Genomic DNA, 12,111 nt, shown 5'->3' on the forward strand with positions numbered 1-12,111 from the left:
GGGGCTAGAAAAGTGGAAATCATTTGAAATGTAAATAAATTATATCGAATAAAAAAATTAAAAAAAAATTCAGGAGACAGCAGGTGTTGGAGAGGGTGTGGAGAAAGAGGAACACTCCTCCACTGCTGATGGGGTTGCAAATTGGTACAACCACTCTGGAAAGCAGTCTGGCGGCTCCTCCAAAAACTGGGCACCTCACTTCCAGAAGATCCTGCTATATCACTCCTGGGCATATACCCAGAAGACTCCCCACCATGTAATAAGGATACATGTTCTACTATGTTCATAGCAGCCCTATTTATAATTGCCAGATGCTGGAAAGAACCCAGGTATCCCTCAACAGAAGAGTGGATGCAAAAAATGTGGTATATCTACACAATGGAGTACTATTCAGCCATTAGAAACAATGAATTCATGAAATTCTTAGGCAAATGGATGGAGCTAGAGAATATCATACTAAGTGAGGTAACCCAGACTCAAAAGGTGAATCATGGTATGCACTCACTAATAAGTGGATATTAACCTAGAAAACTGGAATACCCAAAACATAATCTACACATCAAATGAGGTACAAGAAGAAAGGAGAAGTGGTCCCTGGTTCTGGAAAGACTCAGTGAAACAGTATTCGGCAAAACCAGAACGGGGAAGTGGGAAGGGGTGGGTGGGAGGACAGGGGAAGAGAAGGGGGCTTACGGGACTTTCGGGGAGTGGGGGGGCTAGAAAAGGGAAATCATATGAAATGTAAATAAATTATATCGAATAAAAAAAAAAGAAAAGAAACTAGGGAAGACCCTTGAGGACATCGGTACAGGGGGAAAGTTCCTGAACAGAACACTAATAGCTTATGCTCTAAGATGAAGAATTGACAAATGGGACCTCATAAAATTGCGAAGTTTCTGTAAGGCAAAGGACACCATCAAAAGGACAAATCGGCAACCAACAAATTGGGAAAAGATCTTCACCAACCCTACATCAGATAGAGGGCTAATATCCAATATATACAAAGAACTCAAGAAGTTAGACACCAGAAAACCAAATAACCCTATTAAAAAATGGGGCACAGAACTAAACAAAGAATTTTTACCTGAAGAACTTCAGATGGCTGAGAAGCATCTTAAAAAATGCTCAACTTCATTAGCCATTAGGGAAATGCAAATCAAAACAACACTGAGATTTTGCCCTACACCAGTCAGAATAGCTAAGATTAAAAACTCAGGAGACAGCAGGTGGTGGCGAGGATGTGGAGAAAGAGGAACACTCCTCCACTGCTGGTGGGGTTGCAAATTGGTACAACCACTCTGGAAATCAGTCTGCTGGTTCCTCAGAAAACTGAGCATATCACTTCCAGAGGATCCTGCTATACCACTCCTGGGCATATACGCAGAGGATTCCCCAGCATGTAATAAGGATACATGCTCCACTATGTTCATAGCAGCCCTATTTATAATAGCCAGAAACTGGAAAGAACCCAGGCATCCCTCAACAGAGGAATGGATACAAAAAAAATGTGGTATATATACACAGTGAAGTACTATTCAGCCATTAGAAACTATGAATTCATGAAATTCTTAGACAAATTGATGGAACTGGAGAACATCATCCTAAGTGAGGTAACCCAGTCTCAAAAAATCAATCATGGTATGCACTCACTCATAAGTGGATATTAGACTAGAAAATTGGAATACCCAAAACATAATCTACACATCAAATGATGTCCAAGAAGAACAGAGGAGTGGCCCCTGGTTATGGAAAGACTCAGTGTAGCAGTATAGGGCAATACCAGAACAGGGAAGTGGGAAGGAGTAGATGGGGAAAGAGGGGGAGGGAAGAGGGTTTATGGGACTTTCAGGGAATGGGGGGGCCAGGAAAGGGGGAAATCATTTGAAATGTAAATAAAAAATATATTGAATAAACAAAAGAAAACAAAACAAAAATGAAGGTGCCCTTTTATTTGGAGCATAGATGTTCAGAATTGAGAGTTCTTTTTGGTAGATTTTTCCTTTGATGGTTATTTTTGATGTTATTTTTATGTTTGTGTGATTATCTTCCTTTGGGTTTGTTGAAAGAAAATCAATTTCTTGCTTTTTCTAATGTGCAGTTTCCCTCCTTTTGTTTCTATTTTCCATTCATTATCCTTTGAAGGGCTGATTTTGTGGAAAGATATTGTGTAAATTTGTTTTTGTCATGGAATATCTTGGTTTCTCCATCTACATTACTTGAGAAATATGCTGGATATAGCAGTCTGGGTTGGCATTTGTGTTCCCTTAGGGTCTGTATGACATCTGCCCAGGTTCTTCTGGCTTTCATAGTCTCTGGTGAGAAGTCTGGTATCATTCTGATAGGTCTACCTTTATATGTTACTTGACATTTTTCCCTTACTACTTTTAATATTTTTTTCTTTGTTCAGTGCATTTGGTGTTTTCATTATTATGTGACAGGAGGAATTTCTTTTCTGGTCAAATCTATTTGGAGTTCTGAAGGCTTGTATGTTCATGAGCATCTCTTTCTTTAAATTAGGGAAGTTTTCTTCTATAATTTTGTTGAAGACAGTTACTGGCCCTTTAATTTGGAAATCCTCACTCTCTTCTATACCCATAATCCTTAGGTTTGGTTTTCTCATTTTGTCCTGTGTTTCCTGGATATTTTGGGTCAGGAACTTTTTGCATTTTGCATTTTCTTTGACTGTTGTGTCAATGCTTTCTATGGTATCTTCTGCACCTGAGATTCTCTCTTCTATCTCTTGTACTCTGTTTCTGATCCTTGTATCCATGGCTCCTAGGGTTTCTATATCCAGAGTTGTTTCCCTTTTTTATTTCTTTATTGTTTCTACCTCCATTTTTAGATCCTGGATGATTTTGTTCAATTCCTTCACCAGTTTTGGTGTGTTTTCTTGTAGTTATTTAAGGGCTTCTCCCTGTTTACTTGTGTTCCCCTGTATTTCTTTAAGGGAGTTATTTATGTCCTCCTTGAAGCCCTCTATCAGCATCATGAGCTATGATTTTGAATCCACACCTTGCTTTTCTGGTGTGTTGGGTTACCCAAGGCTAGCTGTTGTGGATGAATTGGGTTCAAATGGTGATATGTTTCCTTGATTTCTGTTAGTAATGTTCCTATGGTTGCCTTTTTCCATCTGGTTATCTCTAGTGTTGGTTGTTCCTGCTGTCTCTGGCTGGTGCTTATCCCTCCTGTGTGCCTGCAAGCCTGTCACAGAACCCCTGGGTGACTGGCTTTCCCCTAGCACAAAGTGTTGTGGTGCTGCCCATCTCCTGGGTGCAGGTGGGGTTCTGGTGGACTGAGTCCCAAGTGATCTTACACTAGGCTGTTCCCTGTGTTCCTGGCTGTAACAGCCTGCTCAATTTCAGGAGTGAAGGTGATGGCCTCACCTCTACCATGGGACTCCCTGCAGAACAGATGCTCCCTCCCAGGATAGGTGCACAGATGGCTGTGGTGCTGCCCAGCTCCTGGGTGCAGGTAGTGCTCTGGCAGACCATTTCCAAGTGATCTTACATTTGGGTGTTTTCTGCATTCCTGGCTGCACCCATCTGCTCAGTCACAGGAGCAAAGATCAGAGTCCATTTTCATTATTCAGTTCATCTATATCTAACTTTGGTAGGTTGTACAACTATGCATTTACCCATTTATTTTATGCTTTTCATTTTGGTATCATGGGGATGTTTTAAGTTATTTTTTATAATTATTTTATTTCCTCAGGATCTGTTGTAATGTCTCTCATGCCATGTCAGTGGTAATTATATTGATTCTGATTATCATATTTACTTTTTCTTAATTTGGGTAAGTTTACCAATCTTGCTAACCTTTTCAAAGTACCAACTCTCTATTTATTTGATTATTTTGTGGTTTTTGTTCACTAAATTCAACATCATTTTGATAATCTCTTCCTTTATCCCATTAGAGATGTGGACTCATTCTGTTTGTTATAAGAACTTCAGATACATCCTTAAGTTATTAACTTGAAATCTCCCAACATTTTTATACATATACCACTTTCTTCTTATGATGGCTTCCACCTTTTCCCAAAGATTTTGATATGGTGTTTTTTCATTTTAATTCAATTGTAGACATTTTTCAATTACCATTTTTATTTCTTCCTTCACCTGATTTCAGATGAATATTGTGACATTTTGCTCCATGAATCTCTCTGATTTATATTTTTTATTGATTTGATAACCAGCCTTGATTAATGGCTATTACATAGAATATGATTTGAATTTTCCTATATTTCTTGAGACTTGCTTCGTGTACTACTATGTGATCTATTTTGGAAAAAAATCTATGGGCTACTAATAATAGGTCTTCTTTTGTGATTGGGTAGAATGTTCTATAGATAATCTGTTAGATCTCCATGATTTCTAATGTGATTTAACTCTAAAATATTTCTATTTAGTTTTTTCTTTAAATGATGATCTATCTATTGTTGATTATGGGATATTGAAACCACCTATTACCACTCTGTCGGGGCCAGTATGTAGTTTGAATTGTAATGGAGTTTCTTTTATGAAACTGCGTACTCCTGTGTTTGGTGCATATTTGCTTATGATTTCAATATTCTTGTATTTGTTTTTATCCTTTAATGGACCTACAGTATTCCTTACTTCTTCTGATTAGCTTCATTTAAGTCAGTTTTTCTAGATATTAGAAAAGCTGCAACTGCTTATTTCTTGCTTCCATTTGCAAACAAAACAAAAACAAAACAAAATAAAAAACCCTTTTCTATTCTTTTACCTAAAGGTGTTATCTACAAGTGGCTGTAATGTGTGTTTCTTGGAGGCAACAACAACAGAAAAATAAATCCTGTTTTCTGATCTAGTCTTCTAGTTTGTGTCTCTTTGTTGCCGAGTACATGCCATTAATATCAAGAGCTATTAAACAATGTCCTTCAACTCTTGTCATTTTGTTGCTTTTGTGATATTCTATCAGAACTCTTTTGATTTATTATTCTGGAACTTTTGTTTGTTCCTGGTGCCATTGGGAAGTGTTCAATCATCTCTGCAGACTTAAGCATTTTTTTCTAGTTTTTGTTCTGTAGAGCTGACTTACTGGTTATAAATACTCTAATATATTTTATCATGAAAATTTTTCTTTCTTCTTCAATTATGACTGAGAGTTTTGCTGTGTATAGTTGTCTGGGCTGGCATCATTGGTCATTAATAACATGTAGCATGTTAACCCGATCTTGCAAGTTTTCATGTTCTCCATTGGAAGAAGAACCCTGCTGTTACTCTGGTGGATTTTTCTTTGCAAGTCAGTTGATCTTTCTCTTTTTCCACATTCACTATCTTTCCTTGCTCTACACATTTAATGTTGTAACTATTGCATCATGTCCTGAGTTTCCTTTCTGAGTTTCAAGAGGCTTAACATGCCTCTTGGGTCTTAATAAGCATCTTTCTTTTATACTTAGGCTAGAGAATTTGTCTATGATTTTATTGAAGATATTTTCTGAGCCTTTGATGACACAGGTATCTTCTTTCAAGGTTATTATTCATAGTCTCTCTCTCTCTCTCTCTCTCTCTCTCTCTCTCTCTGTGTGTGTGTGTGTGTGTGTGTGTGTGTGTGTGTGTGTGTGTGTGTCCTAGAGTTCCTGCCTATTCTATTTTTTGGGTTTTTACAATTTCTTTGGATTTGATATTTTCTTTGACTATGTAACCCATTTCTTGTACTTGTTTTAAAGACCTGGTATTCTCTTTGGCACTGGTCCAATCTAGTGATGAGACTTTTCTGTGAATTTATTGTCTGCATTCCTGAAATTTTCATTTCAAGGTATTGTTTTTGTTTTTGTTTTTTTGTTTTGAGACTTTATCTTTCAGGGACTTATCCTGATTTCACATCTTGAATTGTTTTCACTATTTCAGTCAATTGCTTGGTTATATTTTGTGGTCTTCATTCTGGCATTTTCTGATATTAATTTAGTCCTTTGATTGTGCTTATTATTGTTATTTTGAAATGATTTTCTTATATGTCACCTAAGTCACTTTTTGTTAAGGGCACTACTATTGAAGTAGTAATTGTTGTTATGGAAACCTTGTTTCTCTTTTGTTGGGAATGTTTGGAGTTCAGTTTTCTGGTACTCCAATTTGTCAGGCAGAACCAGTACAAGATTCATGGTTCAATCACTGAGCAGTCCACTATTGGCTTGAACCATGGAGCTTTAGAAGAAGCCTCAACTCAGCTTGAGTTATGTGTGGTTTTTTAAGCCCAAGAGCAGTTTTTCTATATAACTAAGGATTCTTACAGTCAATCTTCAGGAATTCTGGAGAGGTTCTGAGGACTCTTGATAGGATTCATTACATAAATCTGGGGTCCCTGCATTAAAAGATAGGCCTGGAAGTGATGGGTGTGGGGCAGTCAGAGGATACATAGTCCTTCTAGTAAGTAGCAGAGCTGAGTGGAGTTGCTAGAGTGGGGTTAGTATCTATTCTTGGAATGGAATATACCTTGGTTTTCAGGAAAATCTGGAGTTGGCAACAAGAGATTCTACTCTTCTCTCTAAAGAAGATATGTGAAAATGACTGGAGAAAAACAGGCAGGCACATGTTCTTTAGTCAGATCACAAGGATGAATGGAATTACTGGTATGGGTCTAATGCAACTCCTGGAGAGAAATACTAGAGAGTTGTGTAGTTGACTGTGGGAGGAATCTCAATACGTAAATTGTATTGACTACCAGTTACCCCACCATAAAGCTGATTAAAATCATTGCAACATAATTAGCTTCTTTGATTGATCTCTTTTACCTACCCTACCCATAAATCATCTAGACATGTCAACTGTGACTTAGTTTAAGTTTAGGCCTCTCTGACTATCCACTTTCTGGGTTGATGATACTGGGACTCCACATATTTATTCAATACATAATAATGTTATGCTTCAAAATGATAATTATTAAGACAAAATTTGTCTGTTTATCATTTTTCAACATTATAGAACTAAGAGCTATATGAGTGCTCTTTTATCAAGAACACCTAATACATAACTTATATTGCAAACTCTTCAGAGATGGATATAAGTGGCTGTGCTAATCAGTGATTATTGAGTAACATGCCCTGGGGATATTATTCATGAGTACTCCAAAGAGGACCAAATGTTTTGCAGGCTAGCAGCCATCTAATACCATGCTGCAATAATTTGAATTTGACAGGTCATACCCAACATGTAGCTTCGCTACATATTTTAACTTCCTATTCATTTGTCAAAACTTGTTCTAATAAATCTAAAACTTATACCGACTTTTGGATAGTGTGGAGTATAAATTACAGAGCCAATGATAAATTCCTTTAAAGCTGGGTCTTACCTTACTGTAACTTTATTATCTCCTACGATGTCATCTCTTAGAATATATCAATAAATCAAGATCATCTGTATATTATATGTTTATCACACACTTTTGCAAAAATAAAATTCCTATAAAAGTAAAATCTCCTTTCTAGGAGAGACAAGAGGCTTCCTATAGACAATTTAAGATTCTTGGGTTGAACATAGTCATATTGCCTGTTTCAGATTCTGTTCCTGAAAAATATATGCACACCAACAACATAACTAAATATTTTCTTAATATTCTATCAGATGGGCTTACTCAGAAGGGTTTAATTGACGTTTTCAAATGTTCCTAATTTCTGACATGTTTATTGATGCCTCCTTAAGGAAATCTGTGACAACCTAGGAAATGATAACTTTTATATTTTCCCACACAATGCTAATGACCAAGTGGGAGAAATACTGATCAAATTCATAATCTAAAGAAATTACATTCTACTATAGGACCTAGGGGTATCTTATCCTCTATGGAACTCTGAGTTTAACCAGAGGTGGTATGATTAAAATATCTTATGGTACTCACAAATCCATTATGGGATTTTGGCCAGTTGCCTGTCCACTGCCAGTCACTGTGTAGCCTAAGTTCATTTCTGAAATTACTAATTGGTTGGATTGGGGAGAACTGCATCCCAGAAATCTACTGAGGAGAAAAGTGTGACCTGATAAAACAATACCAGACATTATAAAGACCAGACAGACAACCTTCGCCAAAGGTGAGATAAATGTTTACATGTAAGAAAATCATCACTATTTTTCAAATTATGATGTCTGGTTCTTCCAACGTAGGCTGACTAAGAATTCATTTGCTCCAGAACAAGCTTAGCCCAGCTAATGGCTCTGTCATGAATTGTGTCTTTCAGATATCTAGCATAAAAAGCATATTCTGCTTTAAGCACTGAGATACAAATGTTCTCATTTAATGCATGAGTGATTTTGATTCGACCAATTATTATTCATATTGTTGGTTATGGATATGGCCTCAAAGAGTCTTTCAAATCAGTATGTTCATTATAGCATTGCAGGTTTTACTTCCTTTTCCATAGATGCTCTTTGCACTGAATTTTCAATAAATATATCTTATCTGAAGCATCACTTTACTTGAAAAAGACCCTGTTTTGTGACTTAAGATCGTCTTCGAAGCAGATTAAAGCATTTTATTGACTTTTCAGCTTGCAAACAACTACCTTTCTTCATTGTGCTCAGTTTTGCTAAGAAAGACCACCTCTGGAATCCATGCAAGTGAAACACTTTCTATAACAGGATTGACCAGTGGCCTAGAGTGATCAGATCCCTCCCTACTGTATGCACAACCTTTCAAATCAGATGGGAAATCCACATTGGCATCAACCTTTCCTTTCTTCCTTTTGACAGCAGTTAGAAAACACTCATGTCTGAATTTCTACCCCTAAAATCCCATGAGATAGTTTGTGTTCATTTCTGGGATAATAAATTCTTTGAGTGTTCATTTAATATGTTCCCCTACCCCTGAGGGCAGGGTTCTTGGCAGTTTTCTTATCTCAATATCATTTCTTTTAGAAATACATAGTTGAGTCTTAAAAGCTAGTAGTCACTTCATTGATGTGTTATAGAAACATAGAATGAGAAAATATAAATATAAAACAGCAACAATAACACATGAATGATAGTAGCAAGTCTGAAATGTTTCCTTAAATAAGAATTCAACCTATTATAAAAATCAATGGGTAGTAGCCTGTTCTCTATCTCTCTCTAACTTTGTGTTAAATGAGAAAAGTAGAGGTCAGCTGATTTATCCTTCATGGCCTGGCCATTGAGATTAGCATTGAAGTAGAATGATCCAGGAAATTCAGATTTGCTATCAACCTTGAGGAACTAATACTTTCTTTTATCATGCTAGAATAAAAACAGTTACTGTATAGAATGTGCAGCTGTTTTTTATATGCTAGTTAGTGCTTGTGTTTTTATGTAAATGTTGCCTAATCCCTGTGCTTAATTTCATATATGTGTAAAATAAGTATAGTAGTGCCAGCTGACTAAATATACTAGAAGACAGATTATTGAACATGAGTCAGCTGTTTCTGCAGACAGCAAGGTCTTTTGTTGGCTTCAAGGATTCCAGAACACAGAAGAATGCACAGCAGAGAATAGAGCACTCAAATTTAATTTTTTATTCCATTCCAGTTGCTGCCCCCATCAGTCCTCCCTCCCACAGTGCCTCATCCCATTCCTCCTCCCCTATGCCTCTGAAATGGTGCTTCCTCATCCTCCACACACACCAAACCTCCCTCTTCCCTGAGACCTTAAGGTTCTTGAGAATTAAGTGTATCTTCTTCCACTGAGACCAGACCAGGTACACCTCTGCTATATATGTGCCAGAAGCCTTGAACCAGTCCCTGTATGCTCCTGGATGGTGGCTCAGTCTACGGTTGCTACCTGTGGTCGGGGTTAGTTGTGACTTCTGGTCTTCCTTAGGGGTCACGCTCCCTTTCAACTTCTTCAATCCTTCCCCTAATTCAACAATAAGGGTCCCCAACTTCAGTCCAATGGTTGGATGTATCTGCTTCTATCAAAGTCAGCTGCTTTTACAGCCTCTCTGAAGATAGCTCCAATCTGTAAGCACATTATAACACAGCCTTGGTATCCCAGCCCCAGCACCAACCCCCCAATAAGATGGATCCCAAGTTCAGCTGCTCCGTATGTGTTTCTTAGAGGGAGCAAACACTTCATTTCACTCAAAGTTTCTGCATTCGTTATTTTCTACTGCCTTAATCCAACATCACGAGCAAGAAAACTTACAGAAAAAGGAAGAATTATTTGGGCTCAAAGCTCAAGAGCCTTAGGGTCCATGATGTTGGAGATGGTAGGGCAGAGGGCGCTGATGTGGTAGCTGAGATGAAAGCTGAAGGCAGAGGTTTCGCTTCTCTAAGCACAGCAGAAAGCAGAAAGAGTGATCTAGGATTGGTGCAAGAATTAGGAATTCCAAGGCCCATACCTAGTAGCACACTTTAGCCAACAGGTCCACACCCTAATCCTCCACTCTGAACAGTGCCACCTACTGAGGACTATGGATTCAAGTGACAGTGCCTGGGGGTGGGGGGAGGATATTGTACAAACTACCATGGTTGGCCACTTAACAAGCAAGAAAAGGATTCAGACCAAACTCTGAATTAATATCAATTTCACTCTCCTATGTACCATCACTGCTAATATTGCCAAATTACCATTTCCCTTCACCTACCCTGACCTCAGAAGGGCACCCCATTTTCTTCTCTTCATCCTTTTTGGTCCTGTGCAGCACAATAGCAAAAACAAATGGAGGTCTAATCTATCGCTATGCCTGGGAATGCTGTCAAGGATGTAAGAAAGATGCAGAAAAACAGGGACTTTTAAACAAGAAATGTGATTGATTTATTCCTAACTTACTAATTACGTATTATGGAGAGAGTTTACACATGCCACTTTTCACTGTGCTCCAAGGAAAAGGAGAAAGAAAGAGCATTAAAAAGAAGAGTATGCCATTCATGTTGACTAATGAAGGCATCTCTATCTTATGTGACCACCTTTTCATGTGTTCCTTTTTAAACTGCAATCAATGAGAAGGACAGACATTCTCAGTATTAATGGACATTTGATTAGGCGGAAGTATGCGTCCCTCATGCTAATGATCAGCAATGCTTCTCTGGATGTGAATTTCATTGCCCTGAGGAGGAAAAAAATGCCTCTTTCATTTGCATGATTTAAAAAAAATCCCACTCGATCATCTCACATTAATTCAGTTAAACATTTTTAACTTAAAAGATAGTTCAATGTAACAGTGCAGATCATTTCCTAAAATTTCTTTGAATTTCCAAGTGTGGTACCTTGAAGCCCAATACCTCTGCAGACTTTGATGGTGACATTGACTTCAATGGCAGAAGGACTTTTACCCCCACCTCAGCTCTGTTCTGATCTCATTCTCCAGCTGCTCACACCCAAGCCCAGTTGGAAACCAGGTGCCATTTCTGTTACTGAAGAAGCAACTGCATCTTTTAAATCATGGACCCTCCACTGAAGATGGGGAAGCTTCAATGTGATTTTTCAATAAAGGAGCTATGTTCAACAGCTGTAAAAGAACCAATGTCTCCTCTCTTTCATCTCTTCTAACACTCACCAAAGACCAGCAGAATATTCCTTGCCCATGAAAATGTAGAATTCATGCCAAAGAACGAGGGAGTTCAAAGAAATGCTTATTTGAGGCATTGCCTTCTTCCATTCATGATGAAGCAGTGAAGGTCATAGTTACTTATCGAAAGGCAGATTATGAAGTGATGCAAAATAAGTCAACCTTGAGGAGACTGTTCTGCCAAACAAAATAGGTAGAAATATAAGCTTGTGACTAATAGCATCCTCCATCTCTTCTCCAAAATGAACCTTTAAAAAAATAACAACTTAAATCCATTGGTTTCCTCTCCTGAAATAGACCACGTCAAATGCTTTCAGAGTATCTGGTCCCAGTTCAGAAAGGAAGAAGTAGCCTTTCTGGTGCTAACCTTTTCAGAAAGTTATGACTCTTCTCTTTTTAATAATCACTCTCCAGGAAGCCATGTTCAGGAAGAGTGAATGCTGGCTATACTTTTACGTTATGTGTAGAGCATGAGGGGTACCTTTGCTTTTTTTTTTTTTTTTTTTAATTTTTTTTTATTCGATATAATTTATTTACATTTCAAATGATTTCCCCTTTTCTAGCCCCCCCACTCCCCGAAAGTCCCGCAAACCCCCTTCTCTTCCCCTGTCCTCCCACCCACCCCTTCCCACTTCCCCG

This window comes from Apodemus sylvaticus, chromosome 9, assembly GCF_947179515.1.
Source record: "Apodemus sylvaticus chromosome 9, mApoSyl1.1, whole genome shotgun sequence".
Lineage (NCBI taxonomy): Eukaryota > Metazoa > Chordata > Mammalia > Rodentia > Muridae > Apodemus > Apodemus sylvaticus.